Source organism: Vespa mandarinia, chromosome 5, assembly GCF_050613455.1.
Source record: "Vespa mandarinia isolate Hongniang chromosome 5, ASM5061345v1, whole genome shotgun sequence".
NCBI lineage: Eukaryota > Metazoa > Arthropoda > Insecta > Hymenoptera > Vespidae > Vespa > Vespa mandarinia.
Genome location: NC_140814.1, coordinates 8239367 through 8265440, shown reverse-complemented (window position 1 = coordinate 8265440; position 26074 = coordinate 8239367). Strand labels below are relative to the sequence as shown.

At 42.7% G+C, this 26074-nt stretch overlaps 1 protein-coding gene across 6 annotated transcripts in view; it reads right to left on the bottom strand.

Moving 5' to 3' along the window:
* Positions 1–26074, bottom strand: part of LOC118450580 (agrin) — a 239896-nt gene that overhangs the window by 178101 nt on the left and 35721 nt on the right. For 4 of the 6 annotated variants that reach the window (XM_035886418.2, XM_085656938.1, XM_085656939.1 and 1 more), the window contains exon 1: positions 12622–13058. The exons of the other annotated variants lie outside the window; for them this stretch is intronic. The gene's annotated coding sequence lies outside the window, so the exon portion shown is untranslated. Of the gene's footprint in view, positions 1–12621; positions 13059–26074 lie in introns of those variants that run through there. 6 annotated transcript variants of the gene reach the window in all.

The window sequence follows — 26074 nt, the reverse complement described above, 5'->3', positions numbered from 1 at the left end:
TGTATCTCTTTCTTTTTTTTTCCTTTCTTGTTTTATATCTCTTTCTCAATGACATCCCTCGTCGCTCTTCCTTTTCTCTTTTCAGCTTTCTTTCAACGCCGAGTTACTACACAACGAACGTCTCCAGTTTCATATCATCTATAACTTCGATCACGGTTTTCTTTTCGATTATGAGTAGAGCCTTCGGGCTGTATCGAAAAGCAGGTCACGACGTTCTTTGCACTCCAGCGATCACCAACGATAGGAGCAAAGAAATGAAGCCCGACGACGAAATCGAAAAATTTAACGATGTAAACGTAGGGAAGATCAGCGATTGGTGATAGTTGACGAAAAAGAAAAAGGAAAAAAACCCCCGCAGACTTTGGCTCTCGCTTTTGGTCGATGCATTAATGTTGCGAGCGATCTACGAAAGTTCGCGGGAATCGAACGGATACTCTCTTATGTCGATTCGTTTGTAACCAGCTCGTGATATGTCAGCGTTTCTATTCGAACGAGACGCAACGATGCACGAAGAATCGTGACGGAGACGACAAAAGAACGGCCGCGGAGTCGTGGATGGGACGAGGAAGAGGTTTTCAATTGCATCCTTTTCGCGAGAGTAAAAACAAAAAAAAGAAAAAGGAGAAAGGGAAAGAAGGGAGAGTCGAGTCTTTGGACTATTTTCTGTTAAATTCAAAGGGAGATCCAGAGAATGGTCGTAGTTAAGTCCGTGAAAGGCACGACATGATGGACCGTCCGTAAGGGTGGGGATCGTAAGGGTGGAAAGGGAAAGAGACAGAACCGCGACGTCGCAACGTCTATCGTTCGCGAAGAGGATATTAGAGTTCGATATCCTCAGGCTGAGTATCGATTTCCGTGAGATAGGTCACGGTGTACGCTCGTTCGACTTCCATTGCATGCGAGCGAACGAGCGAACGAACGAGCGAACGAACGAACGAACGAACGAGCGAACGAACGAACGAACGAACGAACGAACGAACGAACGAACGAACGAACGAACGCTCGGGGGAAGCGGACAAAAGCCAACCATAGGATCAAAGTTCGCGAACGGGGGATGGCTTTAGGTCGAGCGTAAAAACAGGAAAAGCAGGTGAACGTACGCGTGTATCGTCTGCGATCGATTTCGAGTAGTTGGACATGAAAAAGAGAGAAAGAGACGAACACCGTTGGCGTAACTCACCGGTGAATACGAGGGAAGAATTCCAAAGCGGGTTTATTACGAAAGACAAATGGGGTATATACCGAGAGCGATCTTCACCGCGAAGATACGGCGGCCGGTATTTCATACGGTGTAGAACGCGATATTACACCAGTATCGCTTGTTTCGCCACTATGCGCGCTTTGCTTTACTCTCGAAGGCAAAAAAGAACATTTTCAATATCGCTTTGGAATCACCGTCCTTGAATATCGACTCGCTAAGAGACTTACAAACGCGCGGAAACGAGACGCAAAATTTAATCGCGCATATATGAATTACGACTTATTGTATTTTCCATGAATATCTTTGTATAGAATTACGACGTATAAAGGAATAAATATGAATAAATGAATGAAACTCGCGAAACTATACGCCCACGAATTTTTTACAGACTCTACGCGATTCAACCTAATTCGAAAAATCTTTTCTAAATATCGTGCTAAGAATTTCAAGTACTTTCGATCGAGATAGATAAGATGGTTGTTCTTACATCCTCTTTGGCGAATGTTACGCGTCGTTAAGATCGCTTTCTTGCGTCCATATCATGTCCGCATATATAATGGTAGTATCGTAAGAAACGTAGACTCACGTGCGCATTATCTGCCACTTCCTTAGGATAAAGGACCAAGGAATGCTTGCCACGAGTCAACTTTTACGAGTCAAAGGTATAACGCATTTTATACTTCCTTTCGTTATATGCACCTTGTAAATATTATACCAAACAATTTGAAAGGACAATTTTTTTGCTTTCGTATCACCGAGATAACATTTTGCAATATTCAGAAACAACTTTCGTAAATAATGTCACAGCTATTAGGATAATGGCGATTTCATCCGGGAGATCGTCGATTTTTTTTCTTTTCCTGTTTTAACCGTTCTCCAGGATTCGCGGTAGATATGCTTCATCACCGGTACAAGAGAGATCTTCGGTTAAATAATAAAGCTGCATCCGTAGATAGAAGCTGCTTCCCATATGAGACTCTTGAATAAAATATCTCCTTCTGTTCTCGAGGTTTGGTGCAATCGTACGGAGGAGGAGAGCGGAAAAGTAACTTTTGTGAAATTTCTCCTCATTTTTCTTTTTTCTTTCTCTCCGCTATCTCTCTCTCTCTTCCCCCCCCCCCGTTTCTATCGTTACGAAAGACTGCCGTTCACTCAGTCAGTCGCTCTCTCTTTCCCATACTTTGGCAACCCCCTCTCTTTTTACCCGATGCACTCTCTACCACGTTTCTCTTGAGATTAGAAAAAGGTCGCTCCTCCTCCTTGAGACGACGTTCGTCTTGAGGAGCAATAGACAAGCACGAAATATATTCCGAGCGAGTCGCAACCTTCCCCTTCCTTCGCTAGTTCCTCTTTATTTCCTTTCACGATCGCTCCTTACCGTTGAGTTTCACGGATTTCCAAAGTTACCTTTTCTAGTTTTGTGCCTCTCTTTGTTCATCGGTAACGCGGAAAATAAACAAGATGTTTGTACGGAGTAAAAGAAAAGAAAAGAAAAAAAAGAAGATATCGGTCCTTGGTTCGTCATCAATAATAAAACATCGATAAAGACAAAAAGTCTGAAATACTTATTCACGTTGTATCCACGATTCTCTTTTTCTCTAAAGTTTACGATCATTTTGTGTAGCCGTTCGGAAGAAGAAAAAAAGAAAAACAAAAGAAAACTAAAAAGGCATAAAAAGAAAAAAAAAAAAGAAAAAAAAAAACAAAAAAAAAACAAAAAAGAAACAAAAAAAAGGAGAGAAGACAAAAAAGCGTCGAAACCTATAGAGCTTGTCCTGCAACGAGGATGGCGGACTGGCCGGAATGAAATTCGCCCCTGCTCGCTTGGGACACGAACTGTGAAATCCGTGACAACTCGAGAACGCAATACGCGAGAGCGCAAACCGGAGAAATCCGATACAATGAGCGACGTGATGAGAATTAACTGCAGTTTTATTTCCATTAAACGACAATGCCGCTTGAGTTTAATAAATACGAACCACCTTCGACTAGAAGTATACATACGTTCTACTCGAATATCGTTATTCGAGCTTCCCTTACTTTTTTTCTTCTGTCGTAACATCGGCTATTTTCGTATTACAGCGAAAATGATTTTTCTTTCTTTCTCGTCGTCATTGACACTTAAATGCGGATCGTTTAAACGTCTGGCCATAAGTTTCGAAACGATAAGAAACTCGTCTTTGCTAATTCTATTAGTCGAACACGCGAGCTTCCTTGTGCCACAGGATAATGTGCGAGCTTTTATCATATAGACACCTAACTCCGGCTTCTCTTTCTATGCGAAAAAACGCAAATACGTTTCTCTCTCTCTCTCTCTCTCTCTCTCTCTCTCTCTCTACATGTCTTCTCCTTGTGCGGATCGAAAAAAAGTCGATTTACATGGCGTACATTAAACAACCACGTTCGAACCTTCTCTTCGCCCTTCGACGCCCTACAATCCTTCCTCGAGGCGTTTGTAACGGGAAAGCCTTTATTAAGTCTTCAAGTTGGCGAGACGCGTGCCCGTCCATCTTTTCTGCTAGCTCGACGTGTATTCTCCGTTCGGCTTTCTCCCCGTTATATCGACCTCTGTCCCTTCTCGCCTTTTCTCTTTCCATCCTTTCATCGACGATTTCCAAGGCTTCGATGTAATTAGAAGACTGCTAGGTAAACGAGAGAGATCCACGATCGAACTCGACTCCTTTAACATCGAACCAACGAACGTACCATCTCCGTTGGAAATTCTCCCTAACGTGCACACCTTTTACACACCCACTACGAACTTCCTGTATACGTAAAGTATTAACGAAACGAAGCTACGTCGAACTAACGTTACGAGCGTGTTTCTTTAATGACTTTATCCTCACTTACATTGCTATCTATGATATCCGTGTGCATTAGAATATATGTTTACAATGTGTACGTAGACGACGCGTGCAATAAGGTGAAAACAAATTTGAGAGTTGTTGAAAAAAAAGAAAAGAAAGAGAAAAGAAAAATCGTACGAAATTGATTGGACGAGAAGCAACATTACGACGCAAGAAATTTCCTCTCTCTCTCTCTCTCTCTCTCTCTCTCTCTCTCTTTTAGAGCTGATAAATTTTGGAGTCGCATTAGCGTGTTCTTTCGAAGCAAAGGCACCGTCTATGATTTTACAACCTGCCGTAATGCCGGAAGATCGAGCTGAGAGGGAAAAATACACGATGTCTTTGAGAAATCCCGGTTAAAACTTATACACCAGGAAAGGCTAACGCGCATTGGAATCGACTGTTTTAGCAAAAGAAAAAGACTAAAAAGGGGTAGAGAGAGAGCGTCGAGAATCCACTCCGACTCGAGTTAAACGTTTATAAGGTTTACGCGAAAACGTGAGCGTGCAAAGCATCTTTCGTACGGGTATGAGAAAAGAGAAGCTCTCGGTGCACCGAGAGTGGGCGTGCGTGGATGAGAAAATACGTCTCCCCTTAGCTCCTCCTCTTGTCTCCGTATTCACTCCTGTAAGTAACGTCTCATCGCCAACAAGATCCCACGGTACACAGGATCTTGTCAAACGAGATTTCAGAGATTCAACGCTGCTTTCGCTCTACCCTATCACACAACGTGTGTACGTACGATCTAGTACGTACTCTCTATATGAGAGTGTCACAATGTAAATTATATTATTATTAAAATAGAAACGATTGATCGTTATCGATACGTAAAAGTCCGACGATCTCGTAGGATCCGTTAGAAATATCGAAGCAATCTTTTCAAAGTACTACGTCTACTTGCGTCACGAGCTGGCTGTTTTATCACATTTTATCACGGTTCATTCAATTCCTTGGAGCTTTGGATTTCCAAGTTTAGAATAGTCGCTATAGGCGAACGAGAGAAACACAGCGTCGTCATCGTAGCGCCGTCGTCGTCTGAGCTTAATGAAGCACAAGCATAAATCTGCAGCCTCCGCGTCTATGCCCTTTTTCTCCTTCTCTGTTCTCCGTGTTTCTCCTATATATACAGGATACATACACGTTCGCTAAACGTTGTCACTTTTTTCCTTCTCTCCTGTCCAACGCGAAAAGGAAGAGCTACGCGAGTTAAATGCCACGAGACGTAGACACGCAGAGGAGACGTACTTACGTACGAAGGGCTCGCGTGCGCGATCGGGAAGAAAACTGCGTCTAGAAGGTTATGTATTTGTCACTGTTACTCTTACGCTATACGTATTCAGTGACATAGAGAAACGTTTCGTAAATCCCAAATGCGCGACTTCGCCAAAATTGCTTTACCGTCCCTTCGCGAATTCTTTCATTTGCTTTGGTTCTAAGCAAGATCTGATAGGAAATGACAAACCTTCTATACGTATTTCGTTTTCCTCCGTAGTATCGAGAAAAGGCAGACAGAGAGAAGAGAAAATATAAGGAAGCGGAGAAATCGATTTGCAGAAACGGAACGGAGAAAATGAGCGAACCCGAGGATTTCTAAGACCCGTAAAAGAGATTTTCGAGAGAAAGAGAAAGTAAGGAGATTTCGCTAGGAGCGGAAAATATAAGGGATTATATACCTAATCCTTCGGTACGCAGTTAAGAGCGTCATCTCCAGAAGGCATGGAACTTAAAAGAAAAAGAGAGAGAGAGAGAGAGAGAGAGCATCTTTACTTCGTGCGCGCGCACCTGTGGCAATTAATGCAAATGCAGCGGAGCGCGTAATCGTTAGATAACAAAGCGATCTCGCTTCAAGGAAAAGTACTTCGCAGTGACATTCGAGTGAATTTACACGAGAGAAAAAGTAGGTGAGAGAAAAGTGCGCAGGAGAACGAGGAAATAAGGACGGAGGGAGGGACGGAGGAAAGGAATGAAGAAAGAGAGGAAGGAAAAGGAAAAAAGGATAGATAAAGGATAGTATGGTGGCGAAAGGGAGATGCGATGAAAAGCTGGTTTGCGAAGCCTCCAGGGTCAAAGATGCGTTCGAGCGTACTAATCGCTCGCGAAAAGGGAAGCGCGTTATAAGCATATTTTCGATCTAGAACGAGAAGATGGTTGCAAGCTTGCAAAAGGAAAAGAAAAGAACGAGGGAAACATTGGAAAAGATGAAAGGACGAAAGTGAGAAAAAAAGAGGAGCGCTATGTCGAAAGAAGAGAATAAGAGGATTCGGATTCTACAAACGACTTCGAGTCGAAAGGAGGAGAAGGATGAATTTGTGGTATCGGCCGGTCTCTCTCTCTCTCTCTCTCTCTCTCTCTCTCTCTCTCTCTCTCTCTCTCTCTCTCTCTCTCTCTCTCTCTCTCTCCTGTCAGAGATGACCGCGTGTGTACACTTACGAGATATCGACGTGCCTGGGTCAAAGTGGTCAGGAGAGGTCTTGGAATATTCGGGTCTTGGCCCGGAAGGGGGGTTAATGGCACAATGACTATAGGAGCACCTTTTCCATCGTATCCTACGTGGGATATACGTTGAGAGTTGCGCGCGCCTCTAAGCATCCAGGAATATTCGTTGAAGAGAACATGGAATATGTAGGATATATATCGTAGATGTTCTACGCGATCGGATCGCTTCTCCTCTACAGGAATGCAGGTATACGGAGGAAGTATCGCGAACGGCAGAGAGAACGTTGCACCCGTTTACACCCCCTTGTCGAGGCACATTCTCGCTCGCCCTTTTCTCGGTGTGTTAACGTTCATAAAAGGGAGGGTAGTCCCGCGCAATATAACTGTATATAGGTGCTTCTATTTGATCAGGCAAAGCAAACACGATATTTTCTCACGTGTAGATACGTATTCCACAAATCCTGGCAGCGCGTCAGTTTACGCCGCTATTATTTGAGCGATACGCGTACAAAAGGTTCGAGTTAGAAAAATTTCCCTTTTACGTATACATAAAGTAAATATGTGGATATATGTATGAGATAGGTATATTACGTACGTGTACGTATGCGAATCCATCGCCCGTATTCGGACAACGTGGTGGAATTAATTACGATGAAATAATAGAGGAAGCTTAAATGCGCATACACGTATAGAAGGATAAACTTGTTTCTGTTCGTTTTCAACCAGGAGTAGTATTTACATCTCTCTTTTATGAAAAACATGTATATATCATTGAAAAAGGACTGAAAACTACTTCGAAAGGAAAGAGTATATGAAGATCCTTTGTGTCCTTAAGTAACTTCTTCTTTTTACAGAATACAAGAGAGACTAAACGTAAAAGATTGTAAAGGGTCGAGCGCAATTGCGACCAAATTGATTTTTCTCGACGCTTTCTCGTTCACCTACTCTTTCTTCCTCCCTTTTTTTTTTTTCTTTTTATCTATGCAAGGCCTTTTCGTTTATCCGCCATTTTCCTGAGACAAAGGACCTGACATTCTACCGAGAGAGTCGTTTTAACCGATATCTTCTAGAAGGTTCGTCGTCTCTTTTCGATGCAGTTCCTCTTCGTTATCGTCCTTTTTCATGGTTGCAGTGCGCCGACGCGAGTAGGATGGTAATTGGATAAGTTAATTAGCTTTTTAAATGAAACTTTGTCGAGCTTTTAGATGCTCCCTTTTTTCCTCCTCGGCAACTGTACCTCATCGTTGACGTCTTCGTCGTAGTGCTCATGGTGGACGTGGCCCGTGTTCCCTTCGAGGAGCCTTGAAATAAGCGCAAAAGCCAGCAAACCCTCTCTCTCTCTCTCTCTCTCTCCCTCTCTCTCTCTCTCCCCGCATCTTCTGACCCTTAATTGAAGCTATAACAGGTCCCTAGCCTCGAGCGCTCTTAATGCAGCGGGACTGCGTCACTTTAATTGAAAGTGCACGGATTCCTCTGATAGCTGTGGCCGCTTCGAGGTGCGGCGCTACAGGAGGAGTAAGGTATTTACCTTAAATGTACCTTGAATTGCGTTTCCTACTAAACGCAGACCGAACACCATGCTCCGTGTGTGTACACACAGAGAAAGAGAGAGAGAGAGAGAGAGTCCTCACCGTGTTTATTATCGCACAATTTTATTTCTCCTTTATCTTGTTGAGCAAAATTTTATTGTTTTATACGTGACTCCGTAAATATTTGATCGACTCCAATATTTGGTCGTTCCAATTTTATTTTTCTTACGCGACATTTTTTCCGTTTGGCGAAAGCTGATTCGAACGCTCAGAAAAAGTAACCTCAAAGATATCGGATTAAGCCAAGTTTTATCAAAGTTTCATTCTTACTCGATAAAGCTCCTTGCAAAAAAAAATATTTAAAGAAAGAGACTTAAGAAATAATTTCGGAGAAGCGTGCCTTTCTAAATGCGATCGTCGATTTTTTATTTGTTTCGTTTGCGAATGACGTTAAATTTCTATTTGACACAGTTACAAATGTCGTATTCATAAAGCTCGTAATATAAAGTTCTTTCGGTGAACGATGGAAAGGGATTAGAGCGACGAGAATGAAACAACGATAGTACGCTATTGCCAAGTAACACGTTTAGATGTAATTCAGACGACGATGTCCGTGGTACTCGTAAGTCAAGTTACACCACGCGGCGTCCGAAGATTTCGGGCAGTCCAATTACAGCTCTGAGTAATCATCCAAAGTTACGAGTTGCCGTTAACAAGTACCCTACTCTTGGAGTATTAACGCAGTTCCTGTTTCTTAGCCTGGATAATTCCTTGAAATCGCGTCGGAAACTTCCCATCCGTAAACGTAGGGAGAAATAGAGAGAGAAAGAGAGAGAGAGAGAGAGAGAGAGAGAGAGAGAGAGAGAGAGAGAGAGAGAGAGAAATGGGGAGAAAGCATCATTTCGACTAACACTAGATCTCTCGGCAAAGATCGATTGATTCGTCTTTATTAGAAATGTAATTTCTAATTTATGCGCATACTGACATGTCATTTAAAAATATAGCAAGCAAAGGACGGGGTACAACGTATAAAAATAGGAATAAATCAAATACGCTTACGAAAAAATATATATTTACGTTCCTTTGTCGTTTTACCTGAAAAGCATCCATTCGAGGATCTATCGTATATATTCAAGTACTCTTTTACTAGATCATTCCTCTTAACGAAGCTGCTATACGTATACGTATTTACTTACGTATATATGTAAATTCTTAGAATCGGTCTAGCTTCGCGTTGGATGGAAATAAAAAACGTGTCTTTGTACTACGAGCCTACTACGTACGAACGTCGCTGACCTACATAAATTCTTGAAAGAACCTGACTGGCACAATGACCCACTTAATTTCTCGTCGGACCGTCAAAGTTAATATCTTTGAAACGATAACTTCTTTTATTTAGACGAGACTTTCTTTGTCGATAGATCTTTTTCTACGCGTTAAGAAATAAAACTAGACGAATCGTACTAGTTGGATTCGAGTCGATTCTCGTGCACAGGCTAAAGCTATTCGCTTTACTTCTTTCTCTTTTACGAGACTATAGCATAAAGACCCCGGGTATAACCTCGTATCATCGTATGGCGTACTATGGCGATAGCTCGAAAAAGACGATCGATGTAACCAGTATCGAGTGGCAAAAGTTGAAAAATCATCTCTAAACGTAACGCGAACCGTCGATTATTACGCGATCATTTGTTTCGTCAAATAATCCTATTGGAAGAAACATAAAGAAATATAAACAATAATAAAATCGGAAAATAAAGAAAACAAAGACGGCGAGACTACATGGAATATACGAGAAGAACGTTTGAATATTAAAATTATGAAATAATATGCGCATACGAGAGCGTTCTTTTATTCGTCAGTCCAATGTCGAATGAAAGAGAAAAAAGAAGAAGAAAGGAGATATGAAAAGTGCGCATAGTACGAATGAAGGCTCGTGCCGTTCTCCTTAAGAGAGAGAGAGAGAGAGAGAGAGAGAGAGAGTGAGAGAGAGAGAGAGTGAGAGAGAGAGAGCACTTTTTTGACAAAGATAAAAAGCTAGAAAAAGCGCGAGCTAATGAAAATCCCGAAAGAGAGAATGATGCAATGGGAGATTAAAGGAGCGAAGTAAAATACGAGAAAATTATTGGCCTTACGTTTTTTTCGACAACTCCCCTATCTTATATTCATGCCAACGAATTAGTATACTCGAGAAATGGGGAAAAAAGAATACGTCATTGACAGAAAAGGTGAATATGAGAAAATTTGTACTACGAGCCAAAGAGCCGAAAAAGAAGAAAAACAAAAGATTCAACGAATATCAACAAATAAAAATTGAGAAAGAAGGTAACGCTATTATAATACGTTGAAAACAAACGTCGTTATCTCTTTTGTTCCTTCAAGCGTAGAAATAATCGTAGCGTCGGTAATCGTGACCGTTCGCGAGGTCTTTCATAACGACAACGCAGAGCGAACCAAGCAACGTTTTCAATGGACAAAGGATCCTGTCGAGTAGTCGACGAGGAAAAGAGAGAAAGTACCTTTGGTAGGGCATACGCGAGAATGAAAGGGAGAAGCAAAAAAAAAAGAAAAGAGAAATGACGGAAGGCGAGTAATTAATTATCCATCGAATAAGAAAACGGTGGAGTCCGACGAAACGCCGATATTACTACTTGCCGCAAAAGAACCCCTAGGAAACGTCGCCGTCTTTCTCATTCTCGCTTTCTACGAGCTACAGTTTTTCTTTCTCGGTGAATGAGAGAAAATACATGCATAATTAATACTCTTAACTTTTCTTTTGAAAAAAACAGGACGTTCTTTGCGTCGGGCAAACGCCGACGATAATAACAGAGCATTGCCAATGGGTGACGCGACAAAGAAGACACGTTCGTATACACGATTTAGATGGATAAATACATGCAAGATCTATGAAAAATATTAAAACCTAGATTAATCGTCGTTTACACACCTACATATAACAAAAGACTCTCTCTCTCTCTCAACAAATAAGTACCTGTGCGGCACCCGCTATGCAATTACGTTCGTCATTTTAAAATGTAAAAACAATGTGTATATATATTCGCTAAGAAATATTACAACTGTCGATAGCACATGAGCACATATCGTTATCGCGTGTAATTAGAAATTCAGATAAACTCGTTATTTCAAAATTCGTTTCATTCAATAGCACTGCTGCGAAAAGCAGCAAGCACCGTTAATTAACATTTATCAACACCCTTCAACAATAACTCCTTTTAAATCGTCGGGAACTCACGAATCAAACATTCGTACGATCATATAGATAACGAGCCCACCGAGTAATTTCCAATGAGCTTCATTACAGTTCCCTTCAAAGTTTCCAGACCAATCAGGACTTTATCTTTGCCGTCATCGTTACAACGGGGAGAAGGAAAGAGAGAGAGAGAGAGAGAGAGAGAGAGAGAGAGAGAGAGAGAGAGAGAGAGAGAGAGAGAGACGGAGTATACCGTGCCAATCGATTCTCTCGAGATCGCGAGAACTTAAGCAGCAGGTGTAAGCTTCGGGGTAAACTTTCCTGCGATTAAGACAGGCAAAGCACGGAATTACCGGCAGATAGCCGAGCTTACTAACGTTTCATCGAGATTTCGATGAAAACGATGAACGTGTGATTATCGTACGTGATCGATAACAACACGATTCCTATCGTTAATTACGTTATACGTATCCGAAAAATGATTCGATCGATGTCCATGCGATATATCGCACGATTATACTAATAGTAAATCACGAAACGTCAGTCAAATGTGAGAATACGTTCTTCAACGTTTAAAAGTAAAACGATCGACATTGCGCGTTTCATAAAATTTCGATAGTAAAATAAAAAGTAAATAAGCGACGATATTACTCCTCTCGTTGGACGTGTTTAGTAGTAAAAAGCAATCCCTCTTGTTAATCTTCTATCGTGGATCTCCGTTCCAAATATTTGCCATTGATGCACGGATACGTGAGAAAACACGAAAGAGATTCTTTCATGGTGACAGAGAGCCTGGGAAAGAGGCGATACACGAATCTCCATTGACACGAGTTTGCTTCCTTAGGAACGATTTGACAAGAAATCAAAGAAAGAAAAAAAGAAAAAGAAAAAGAAAAAGAAAAAAAAAAGAACAAAAGAAAAAGAAAAAAGGAAAGAAAAGAATCAGAAACGTCCCGGAGACGGATTATCGTTCTCTGGAATTCTCAGTCGCATGAACTCTTTGCACAAAAGAACGTAATTCGCAAAAACTATCCCGCTATAAACTGTCGTATAGAACGTACACACAAGATTTTATTACTTTTCTTAGTTCCTTCGAGAAACTTTCCTACGGATGTATTCCTAGCGTCAAACTTTCGAGTAAATACTCACGTATTTCCGATTCGTCTTGAAAAGCATCCATCTTGCGAAGAAAAATAAAAGGAGATACATGTGCAAAGCGAAAATGTAAATTTTTCGTAAAATCGATCATAACCTAATCGTTATCTCGCGACGTGCTACTAAAAACACAAAAAAGAAAAAAAGTGGAAAAAGAAAAAAGAGAAAAAAGAGCAGAAAAGAAAAACATGCAGCTCCGAATGGCGATGATAACATCGGGTCACGATGCCAACAAATATTTACCTGTCGTCCTTGTCATTTCTTCGTCGTTCATCCCGCAAAGGCGCAGCCCTTTCATTAACGCGTGCGGTAGATCCATTCCCCCCTTCCCCCGTTTGGGCAATAGCTCGAGTCACTCGCTCCTCTCTCTCCTTTCCTCTCATTTCCTCTCCTTTCACCGATCACATTCTTCGTCGACACACCGAGAAAAAAAAAAGTAACGAAAACTTCTTTTCCCTTTTCTTAGTCGAACGGTTGGTGGTAACCGCGAGAACTCGGTTATGACGAACTTTTTGCGAGTTCGATCTTCGTACGATATTTTTTCGATCCTTGTCCGGGACAAGGGAAATAAAGAAGAGATAACAGTTCGATACGCTATTACACTCGAAAAGGTGCGATCTTATCGAGCATCAGGATTCGCGATCGTTTTTTCGAGGACACGAAGCGACAACGTTGCCCCGCCACGAGACCGCGATGGCTATCGCGCGCGTTGGGACCTCCGTATATCGATCCCACGCTCGCAAAACTCGCGAAACGAGAACGCTTATATTTCTTTCTCTCCCACTCTTTCTCTCTACGAGCACGGGGATTCCCGCGGACGATTTATTCGCAACAACGAGATACGTCCGTCCTCTTTTATTTTGTTTTTATTGTCTCGAGATACGTGTCATTTACGTTCTATCCTCGAACCGATTCCGACACGAGAAACAACGACGAATGTACATCGTCGTACGAGGAGCAAGTTTCTTCATGCGAAAACAAAAGTATTCTTCGTCGTTGAACATTCAATTTTCTCTTGGATCATCGGTATACTAGCCACTAGCGATCATTCACTTTTCACCCGTTCACTCTCTTTATATATATATATATATATATATACATGCATGTGTATATATATATATATATATATATGATATCCGAAAATATTCGGCACACAGGATTATCATCGAAGAAACTCGCTCGCTCGTCGCCGTCGTCGTCGCCGTCGTCGTCGTCGTCGTCGTCGTCGTCGTGATCCAAGAAGAAACGTGATCCAACGAGCGACTAATCCGGATCTCGAGTTCTCATCGTGGAAGGCTTCCTGATATCCCTTGGAGATCGATCCATAGGTTACTGTGCTTTCTACTTGTAGGGGTGGCGGCATTCGATCGAGGACGCGAATAAAAGATTATCCATTAAATCTCGTGCGATCTAGAGGGAATGGATAAAAAGGTAGCAAGAGATTACGATAGAGAAGGAAAACGAAAAGGTCGTCGTAGACGAGACGCGAAGGCTCGGCACGCACGCGAGCTTGCCGGCCGACTGAACCACGGCTCGAGCGTCGAACGAGCCCAAACCCGAAACTCGACTCGTCTCCGTCGGTTCTCCTCTTCGTGTCTCTTCGCTCCCCCCCTCCTCTCTCCAGTGCCAGCCTCCTCTCCTCGTCGCTCTCTTTTCCTTGGGGACATGGGCGCGAGGGGCGTGGGGGGGTGGGGCAGGTACACTTCGGGGTTGGAATGAACAAATGCGAGAGAGAGAGAGAGAGAGAGGGAGAGAGAGAGAAACCATGCGCGCAGAGGGATGGAAGCGAAAGGGCGGGAGCACTCGGCGCGTGCGCCAGGTGAATCGCCAGACGAAGAGGAGCATCGCGAACGTATACTTTCTACCTGACGTTCGTGCTACTTCCTTTGGCTCGACCGATTTAATATCTTTTATCTTATCTCTATTTATAAATACTCTTAGCTCGTTTACGATTCTTCCTACGAATCGAATACTTTTTCCTTTACTTCGATTAATATTGATAATTAAAGTATATACTTTTATAAAGCGTCATTAAACGTTCTTTTTCCTTTTCTTCCTTCTCAATGATGCAAAGTTTTATCTCGTAAGGTCCAACGTCTTCGAATGTCTCGAACGACGAAGCATCGATTTTTCTCCTTCGAAACGTACACCGGATTCTACCGAATGAACTATTCTCAAACCAAATTTTTTTTCGCATCTATTAATACTTGAAACTCTTATAGATTATTCCTTGATGATTCGACGCGAAATCCGTAAGATTTAAAAGCCATAAAGACCATTTTACACTCTTCTTAAGCTCTCATCGAATTCGGATATATCGAATGGAAACTCGAATGCACAGACGTCGTTCCCGATTAATTAACGTCAGTCACGATAAATCAATCGAATCGTTGTTCTCGATGCAGTCAACGATTCCCCCCGGATATGCCGTCTTGATTCTCCTTTTCCTCCTTCCCTCTTTCTCTCTCTCTCTCTCTCTCTCTCTCTCTCTCTCTCTCTCTTTGCTCCTTCTCTTCCTCACCTTCCCTCTTCACTCTCTTCACTTTCCACGAGGTTACCCCCGTTTCGATGTAGGGAATCAATCACCCCCGAAACCACTTCACCCTCGAACTTTGGCAATATGTCTCACCGTGCACATACTCATCGATTCCGTCGCATTGCACTGTTACTACTTCTACTAATACTATAAAACGCGGGCTAAGGTAAAAAGGTCAGTATCGTAGCCGAGAAATGCGCGATCCTTCCCAACTTCTGTTATCGCTTTCGCAACGATAATCGAGTACGCTCTGCGAGTCTTTAAGTGGAAAACTCGATCTATCCTTTCTCCATGACTCTACTTTTAGTTCTACTTCTTGGATTTCTTTTCCATATTACGCGACCTAACGACAAATTCTTTTTTATCGCGATTTTCAAGATGCATACTTTTTATGCATAATGTCAAAGATGGACTAATCATCAAGAATTCGTTTCTTTGGAATTTTCTCCTTCGACAAATTCTTTCGCCATTCTTTTTTGATCTGTCATTTATCGATTTGTCGGAAAAAAAGAAAAAAAAAAAAGCCGAAATGATAAAGGGACGTAGTGTGCGAGAGGAGGTCGACTGCAAAGCGAACCAAACTCCATCGGCCGAGGTCACTTAATGAGTACAGACAATATAACGATAATCAAGATAACGCAGGCAGCGGCGAGCCGCGAGAGATCCGTTTAGCCTCGATCAAATTGCCACTATTATCAGTTATCGAATTATTACAGCAAATTGTTCGCGTTTGCCTTTAACCAGGCATTACCAACTGTATCGTAGCGGCAAAGCTCCGCGACTTGTTTCTCCTCGTTTATTTTCACCCTTAGATTTTTATTTCTCGCACGAACGAGTTCGTCCTCATTCGTCTACGTTTCTCTTACGTCGTCATTGCTACTCGCGCCCTCGGTATCCTGCGACCAGGTGCACCATCGTTCGCCTAAGCACGCACAGTAAATTCCAAGTCGAAGAACTTTGTACACACGCGCGCACAAACGCTCGCAACGTTACGTAGGAATGCAACGCGACGCCAGTCGAAATGTGCTGCTACCATCGGCATAGCTTCTAGAAAACGGCACGAACATAATAGGAGAGAGAGAGAGAGAGAGAGAGAGAGAGAGAGAGCGAGAGAGAGAAAGAAAAAGAACCTCGACAATCGATGCTACCTACGGCATGTATCTTCGTTTCTACCGGATACGATCATAATACGCTAAGTCTGAATTATAGGTATTGGCAATAGCTTTCCGGCACATCCCGTAGAAATATTCTCTTACGCCATCTCTGCCTTTCTAGTTTTATCTTCTTCTTTCCTTTTAGCCTTACCACAAGGATGAGCCTTACGAACAAAGTACCGCTATCTATGCTTTATGGTTATTTTCTTCCTTTCCCTCTTTTGCCTTTTGCCTTTCGTTCTTTCCTTTTACTTTGGAACGCTCCTCCGCCCCCCCCTCTCTCTCTCTCTCTCTCTCTTTTGCCTCGCGTTTGATGTAACAATAAGCTGTTCGAACGAAAGGAAAAACGAAAGTTTACGCTTTCTTTTGGAGGTACAATGAGAATGACTAGAGGGAGAGGAAGAAAAAGAAAGGTACATTAGGAGAATTATGCAGCATGAGATCGATTATACGTTTTTATATCTTACTCGTGACTCCTACTCTCCGGTGACCAGCATAAGGCCTTGAATAACGATCCGAGCCGTCGTAATAATAAATATCTATGTATGGATCTCCCTTATCTCTTTGACCGTACATTAAAGCAACCCTTTCCGTAGGTAGGCTCCCCTCCATGTCTCATTTCCCGGTACACCACTCGAGTAACGCGTATCGTACTATGTCGTTTTTCAAACTGTCCGCTGGGCACGCGCGGCCCCTTTCTCTCGGCGCGCGTATACGCTCGCCGAAATTCCGCAGGGCAGAACTTTCGATCGGCGAGCGTGACCTCGCTCGCGATTCCATAAGCGATCGTTGATACGAGAGAACGTAAGACGAAACTTGTTTTTCTATTCACTTTTTTCCCGAGAGTCTCGAAATAAATAAAAAAGACAGCGGAGAATGAAGGAAGAATAGATTGGAAATCTATGTCCGTTTGTCTGGTCCGGGCTCGAATTCATATAGTCTTATTACATATAGACGCTACGTCGGCTGGAAGTCTCGTTCAAATATCGTAGAAGGGGGTTAGAAGTAGAGGCGATGGTTTCATTCGGCTCTCAGTGTTCCCGAATCTCGGCGGGGTTAATAGTCGTCGAATAGTGCCTGGAGGGATCCGGTAGGAACTACTGCGGGTCCGCTTCCTCCTTTCTCCTCCTGGTTCCATTATTGTTCATTTCTAAAAGATCGAATCTCTAGCATTCGGCGGTCTCTTATTCCCTACAACCCATCTAAGCGCCTTTCCATCCGTCACTCGTTCGTTATAATAATATCTTCTATATACCGTCTATCTCGGACGCGACAGATCACACTCACTGGAGACATTAAACGTCCTGCGTCGATGGTTGGACGATCGACGGTCATCTTTTGAAAATCCCGCGCGTATCGCCAATTCGATTCGAGGTTTATCGATATGTGGGTTCGTTATAATCCATTCGGATTTGATTTAAAACGTTTTCCAAGGATATGCACTTTTATCGACCGATAGTAACAATAGCTGGTTGAGAGAAAATAGGGAAATCTGTAATTGAATAAAATTGGTAGAGTACGAAGGGAACGCTTTAATCGTGGTCAGGATCGTTATCTTGCTTCGATTCTCTCGCGATAAAAGTGCTCCTCTTTTGGAATCATCGACGACGGTGGTAAGATATGGTAATATTCGACTCGTTATTAACGCCGATAATGAATGAGTTCGTACTGCGGAACGAACCTCATCATTTTTTACGTTGAAAACTCGAAATATTACGTTTGGTTACGTTATCCAGATACATTAGGTAGGCTTCTATGCCGAACACCTCGTATGTCCAATTACGAAAAGAGTGTTATTACCTCGAACTCGATACGATCGAATTATCTTTAGAGAAGCGCTCGTTTCATCGTGAAAACTCGTTTCTGTACGTTCTTCCTTTCCGTGAGTATTTTATCGAATTTTATACATATAAATTGCAGACGCCAAACCACGACGAATCGTCGAATACCCGAGGAATATAACGATATTTGCCGGGAAATAAAATATTACGGACGTTTCTTGACGATAACTCGCCTATATTACGTGGACAAATTCCATAACTGGAATGTACTCGCGTGATGACAAACGGCGGGCGCATAGGCAAGGGCGAAGGCAACCTCGTAACGTCAGCTACTCGGCCACGAAAGCACCGATCCGTTTATCTAAAGAAAATTTATCTTAAGTACCTTCTACATGGGCGCGCGCGCGCATTCAGAACGATACACGAATAGTATCCAGGAGAGATCGATTGTGGTCGATGCCCATAGGAGATGATATGATGTTCGAACGTATACTATAGACTTACGTGCATAGATTCTACTTTCGGTCGAAAGTTCGCTCGCCGGCAAAATTTCATTGGCCTCTTTCATGGAATTACGGTGCCACGAGTGGAAGGAAGATAACTTTCTATGCAAACAAAACCGAAACACCATTCTCCCACGGAAATCTGTCTCGTCATCCACCTCGTAGAATCGCCGATCGTGCATCAAAGATACCCTCGAATATCTTCTCTCCCGAGTCGAACGTCAGCCGCCGATCGATATGTTTTCCCATTCGAGTAGCCTTCCTTCATCGCGACCCTATATCAACTCGACATAAACAAAACTATATCCTTGTGCTCTTTTCAACATTGATCATTGCATTTTCCTTCCTAATTTTCTTCTTATTTCTTTTTATTTCAATGCGAGACAGCATTGTTGTCGTCTCTTCGTATCCCGCCTCTCGTTCCCTCGGTTTCTTCTTTTTTCCCCCCTTATGTTGCGAAAACGAGAAAAGGCGCCGAGGCGAGGTAACAATGTAATTTTGTGCCCGTAACGTTCCAACGAGAGAGAGAACAAGCCGAGAACGCGACAAGATTGTCTTTCGCTCGGTGCTTAAGGATTTATATGCTTGCGTCTATGCCGAGCACGCGCGCAAAAGAACCATCTACCGCTTTAAGCGGAGATAATATACATCGAATTAAGCGGACATTGCCCCGCGGTACTATACACATACACGTATATGTACGTTCAAACTTTGTTCTGGCCTTTGATACGAACAAACATAACTACAGGCGATATCGAGGAGAACCGTGTAATCAAGTAAGAGTAAAAGGAATATTTACAAAGTGGAGTATCGTGAAAATGTTAAGCAAAAAATAAGCATTCGACAAAGGAAGCGTTTGGAAGAATGAGATTGGAGCTTGAGTTCGACAGAATTTCTTCGACGATTAAGTAGTACTCGGCATTGCATCTACTTTCTATGTTTGTAAAGATACATACATATATATAAACATATATATATATATATATATATATATGTACGTATGTATGTGTGTATGTATGTATGTATATATATATAGAGGGAGAACATTATACACGCTCCTCCATGTTCCTCCACAATGCGAGGTCACGACGTTGCTGGATATTGCGATACCACGGAATTTCAAGATGGCCGTGTCCCGGAGACACGAAGATGCCGAGAGCAAAAGGAATTCAATTTCGTGCTCCGCGTCTTTTGTGCGAAAGGTTATACAGGTATTTATGTGTAATATCGACTATCGCTCGCGCATCGATATTTTTATCTTTAGGAAGGAAAAGAAAGAGGAAGAAGAAGAAGAAGCAACGGCAAAAGAAGAAGATCGGAGTGCGACGTCAAAGAATATCAAAATCCTTTCCAACACTTTTACCTATCGCTCGTTACGTTCCATTTTTAAAGAGCCAACGTAAATCGAGTCGATGATTTACGTAACGACAGTCATCTTCCAACACGTACTTTCGATCAATTCTTCTTGACATTTTTCTTAAAGCAAGAATGGATTCGGGATGGAAACGATAATTACGTTGACGTATCATTGTTTTCCAAGGCTCTAGTATCCTCGAAGTAAATGAATTTTTCTTTTTCTCTTTTACCAGCATGGAATCATTACTTCAATCAATATTTAAACGATTAATTACAAGTTCGTTCGCTGAAAGAACACTCTTGAGAACGATTCTGACACGTTCGAAAGAGAAAAGGCAAGGATTTGAAAAGAACTTTTGATAAAACAAGTTTGTGTTTTCCGTGAATTTCCTATACCGTAAGAATCTTGTGGAACATCGATAAAGATCGTTTCAATTGCCCGTTCAATTACCAAGCATGATTCGTCCAAGATAACTTTCTAAGAGAAAAAGATCTGCCTGTTATATTTAAGTATATACATTTAGGTATTTCCTCGTCACATTCATTTCCGTATAAATATAGTAGTCTTCTTCGAAGAAACAAAAAATCAAGAAGAACTTTTCTGAAGAAGGAAGAAACTTTCTCTTAAAGTATCTCTTTGAATCGTCAGCTTTCTCTCTCTCTCTCTCTCTCTCTCTCTCTCTCCTTCCCTCGCTCTTTCGTACTTTTGAGAAGCGTCTATTCTCTCGACCATTTCTCTTATAAAGACTTATTATAAGTCCCTGCGTTATGCACGCGTCTTAAAAATCTCAGGCAACTTTTGGAAGAACGCAAAGATAGATAAAAGTAAAGAAAAACAAAATTGAGATTCCTATTATCGATCCGTCGTTTGATCAAAGTTAAATCATCGACCACGAGTAAGTAAGCAGTTTATAGAGTGTATTGGTCAGCGTACGAGCTAGGTGTCCAACAAGCGAAATGGGCTTTTACGCGGCGTGCGAGTGAGATAGAAAGAGGACCGTCCGAGATTCGCGCTCAAGCTGAAATTGTATGCGATGTGGTCTCTCGACCGAGGTTTACCTGTGCGCACCATTGTGCACAAATGCTTTGCGCGTGTATCATACCGAGAATGAAGAGTGAGAGGGAGCAAGAGGAAGCTACTAGTACCTGGCCAGGCCGCGTTCTCTACCATACGAGAGCAGGCATAGTTTGAGGCGACACCTAACCTGAAATCGCTTGACCCGTCGTTACTAGCACCGTGCTGGTGGCTGCCGAAGAGAACAAGGACGACCGAGAGAGAAACGGGACAAAGCGCGTGCGGCCGGGAGAGAAACAGAGAGAGAGAGAGAGAGAGAGAGAGAGAGAGAGAGAAAGAGAGAGAGAGAGAGCGGGGAAGGGGGAAACGGGCAAGAGTGGGAAAAGGAAGGGTCGAATGGGCTGGCGAGAGAGAGAGAGAGAGAGAGCACGACTGTGTTCCAACGTAATATGGGCTTGTTCCCGTTTGCAACGGGGGTTCAGCCGCGCTTTGCAATTAGCCTTTGTCGCGAGTGCACCGACCAACAGTCCGCCCTCCCACTTTTCTCCTCCACATCTACCTTCTCTCCTTTCACTCCTCACCCCGATACCACTACCACTAGGACCACCACTAGCACCACCACCAGCATTACCCGCCGTTTCCCTTCACCGAACCTCGACGTGACATCCAACCGTCCAAGCAGAGTCGCTTTAACGCGCGAAACACAAAAAATAATTGCTAGCTTTGCGGCTCTCAGGCAATACCACCATTTTCGTCTCCTTCCTTCTGCCGTTTCACGCGACCTCTGTCTTCTTTTTTCTTTCTCTTTGTATTCCGTCGCTTTCCATTACGCAGCTATATTATATATTTTATATAGATAGAAATCAAAACAGACTTTTCTCATAATTTTTCTTGATTTCTCATAGAATAATTTCTCATAGAATAGAACGTTATAATTAAAATATATGTAGGAGTGCGTATCGGTGCGAGTTCAATTCAAGTAGGAAATCGCGAATCGTCTTTGACCCAAAATAGGATTCAAAATGGGCTTCTACTTTGACGACTTTATCGAATCGTCTTACGGACGAGATGAGGGTTCAATGTCCCGTACGAATCGCGATATACACGTGATTAAGAGTAGATTCAAACGGTGTAATAGGGTGTATTCGAGCGTGCCCTCTGAGAACACCGACGCTCGAATATATTTGGCAAACGGAACGATCGCAATTTGGCTCGCACGATTTGTCGAAACTTCGATGCTTCGAGCGTTTTATCGATGATTCCCCGAATGAACTCTATGTATTCGCGTAATAGTAAATGAAAACTTTAACGGGATCGGCGTTGGCTCGAGAAGGACGTCCTATCTTAAAATAAAATCCTTTACATGTGATACCATTGAGAAATTAATTTCGTCGATATTTCTCGACTATTTTCTATCGACCCACGACTAAACATAGACTATTAATTATTTTCGCTTTTCCGTCAATATTATCGGAGAATTATCGATTACTGCCATATATCACATGATTATTCTATTATCGCTTCGGAAGAATATTAATCCGAAGGATCAGAAATAGAATACGAAAGTATCGAATTTGAAAATCTTTGAGTCAAGACGACGAGTAGCCGATTTTCGTTGATTAGCCTATAAATTTATATTATTACATTTAGATGCTTATAAACGATAGAAAAGAAAGGAGAACGATAAAAATCATTTCTCTGAGAATATATCCCTCCTCCTTCGAGTTTTGATGATTTATCGCGCGAAGCTTCCGGCGAGCATCTAACCGAGAATCGTTTGAAAGCAGCGAATATTATGCAAACGAACGGGCGAACGAACTAACAATAAGTACGTAAGATGATTATTGTATGAATTCAAAGTAAGCAAAGCCATCCCTCGTCCTCTGGATTCGGGGGAAGCGTGAGGGGGGTGGGGTGGGGTGGGGGAGGGGAGGGGAGGGAAGGCACGGTTGGGTTGGGGTTGGGTGGGGGGAGGGGCCGGTGGGGTGCTAGAACGAAAGTGGAATTCAAATTGTTATTTTAATATTTATCACCCGCCTCTTAAATCCCTTGGAAGCCCGTCTGCCCGTGGGATACCGAATCCACCTTGAAGCATAATCTTCTCTGAAAAATGCTAAACGCCCAGCTTAGCGCCTCAATATTTCAACCGCGTTTCAACCGTTATATAAACCAGAGAGATTCGTCGGTTGTTAATCTCGAGAGAAAAGGAAAAATACAGTTGCGAGCGCGCGAGCGCTCTCGCAAAAAGCAAGATATACGTAAGTAGGTGTATCTAAGTAGATACTTACACGGCTAAGTATCGACGCCAAGTTGAAAACTACGGCTAATTACGATCCGTGTGAAACGGATTGTCAAAATCACGTACTTAATAGTCGCTAGTACCATCCGAGGGCCGCGCGAAATATTTCTCTCGCGAGGATGCAAAAGCAAGGAAGGAAAGGGTAGGAAAGGTTTAAATCGTTTCGGCAGGTAAGATCGACGAACGATCGTGCTAATCTAAAATCTAAAACTTTAAGCACGAGTCGAAGGGTTGATTTTAATCGGAGGTTATGCTGCCGGCAATAATCGGCAGTTAACCGAGCTCGAGCTGGGGTTCGCTGATAACGGACTTAGGAGGGTTGCGTCGCGGAGAGAAGCAAAACCCCTTCTCCTCCTCCTCTTACACCTACACGGTGACTACCGAACGTGTTCCGATTCCGAACTCGACGTTACACCGTCACGGTTACTATCGCCACGAGGGATACTAGAGCCTCGAGTTAACGACGCTCCACGTACGTCGATACGAGATAATCGATCGATCGTCTTCTTAATTAGTGGCCAACCATTTAGAATGCCGATTCAATTACACAGTCACGTAATCTGCTTACGCGGCAAGCTCGGCTCTCCCTTCCGCCGCATCGATGTCAGCTTGACTGGTCGTTTGGGTAATCTGACGCGTGCGTTCTACCTTGTCTATGTCTCTCTTTCCTTCGATTCTATCGATTTCGATTCGTGCTCCTCTCTCGCCACGATATTTTGCAATATTACGAGGATGCGATAATAAATTCGATAGCGAGATAATAAACGCGATAATAAAACGTACGATGTCTGTTTGCGAGCGTTGATTCCATCGGAGATTTTCTCCGGGAAACTAAAAAATAACTGCTGATTCGCTGCGAACGCTGAACGTCTTTCTCTCCTCTATTCTTCTTTCGCTTTCAAGCTTTTTACTTCCTCACCGGGCGTTTTCCTCGCTTCGCGGAATATGTTCCGGCTTATGAGGGTCTCCTCGGCGTCGTGTTTTTTATTCCACCAGAGTGAATGTTTTTAATTCCGTAGAGGACGTTTTCCTCTTTCCGTCCGTACGAGCAAACGCAAGTGCGGATCCGTGGAACGAACAATGGAAATAAAAATAATTTCCTTCGCGAAATACCCTCGGCGTTCTTTCTTCCTAAGATGATTAACTGGTGTGATGATTCGAAAAGGATTTTTTAATGTATGCCTTTTAAATACATCGACGGGTTCGACGTCGCCGACGAGTTACAACAAAATTCTTTATCCTTTCATACGTGTTTACTTTCGACGAGACGGATGTATCGAGTATCAACGAGCGTAACGTTGACCTCCTATCGTCGCACCTTTTCCATCCCTTCCACGAACGCATCTGCCCAGATGGAATTTTTCCACTTTACTTTCTAGCTATCCTGCATCGATATCAAATTCCACCAATTCCCTTCTCTTTCCTTTTACTTTTCCTTTTATTTCACCATATTCCTAACACTTCCAACTGCGTATTTCCCTTACCACTTTCCTTCCATTTCTCTTTTCTCCTTATCTCCCGTCTTACTCACCAGCACCTTTTCACGATAACCCTTAAAAGAAGGATATTCTATTTTTTCGTTGTTGCTGAGAAAGCCAACGCAACGGAAGACGATACGAAAAGGAAGCCGCTAGAAAAAAAGTGAGAAAGACTTTTCGAAATAATGGGATTGTATCCCATCGAGAAGCGCGTAGGAAACGGGAAAATCGATAGAACATTGATAAAGAGTCACCGAAGGAAAGGAATAAATTTCAATCTCTCAACTCCTCGCGTTTGTTTGTCTTCTCTTTCGCTAAAGAGGGGTGGAGAGAGAGAGAGAGAGAGAGAGAGAGAGAGAGAGAGAGAGAGAAAACTCCTGTCATCAGAGACAGGAGCAAAGACGACTGTCTTCTATTCTGTCCTCCTGTCTCTAATCGGAGATTGTTCTCGGATCTCGTGCTCTCCTTCGCTCGAGTTACGTCGAATACTTCCGAGATAAGCTCGTTACTTAACCCTTCTCTATTCCTCAGAGTCGTCTCCATAAACCTTGGCTCGAATTAAATGCGCTGAAACGACTCTCGATGACTCGAGAGAAGAAAGTACGAAACTAAAATATGCGCGCTTTTCTCTACTCTAACAACGTAAAAGTTGAAAAATAATTTCACATGGCTCATTTCGAACAAATAAATCCATTCTTTGCCGACAAAATGTATTTCTTTTTCCATTCGAATGCGTCTAAGTTACGCCATCACGACACACATGTCTGTCAAACATGTTGAAGAGGACAGTATACAGACAAGTTTCACTTAAGAAATTCTGTGCGATTATTAGTTGAACAAGTAGTTGCCAGGTTTCCTGGAGTAGGAGTTGGAGGAAAGCGAATGAGAATGAGCGAGCGAGAGAGAGATGGAAAGCAGGTTCTCGGGAGGGTTAAAGCGAGGCTTGATTAGGCCGCGGCAACTTGTTTCCGTCCGGAACCCTTGCACGAACTTAAACCATATTAAATTGCGCTTAAGTCTGGCGCGTGCTGGAAGCTCTCCGCAAAGATGACGATATGGTAGTTACGAGGAGGAAAAGAGAGAGAGAGAGGGAGAGAGAGAGAGAGAGAGAAAGATAAAGTAGAAAGGGTGAAAGTGGGAAGAACCACAGACGACGAGATGTGCCACCCCTAGAGTCAAATGCGAGGAAACTTTGAGGAATTTAATAAGCGCGTAGTCCGCGCAGGTTACGCATCGTTAATCCAGTTCCTCCGAGAAGGACCACCAGCTTCTAGAGTAGATACCTCGAAGAAAGTGAAAGATAGAGAAGAGAGAAGAGAATGTTCACTGTTCCGATTATCTTAAAAAGTTATACTCCCCCATCTGGAGACGTACTCTCAGGACCTAATTATGCGGCGACACTTTGAAAGAACGTTCCGCAAATGTCCTCGTTTAACTCGACCGTCCGACTTCTTTTTCTTCCAGGAAAAGGTACCTCTATATAATATATACCTTTGCACGCATACGTACACACACACACACACATATATGTGTGTGTATGCATGTATAAATATAGAGAGAAGAGCGAGGTCTGT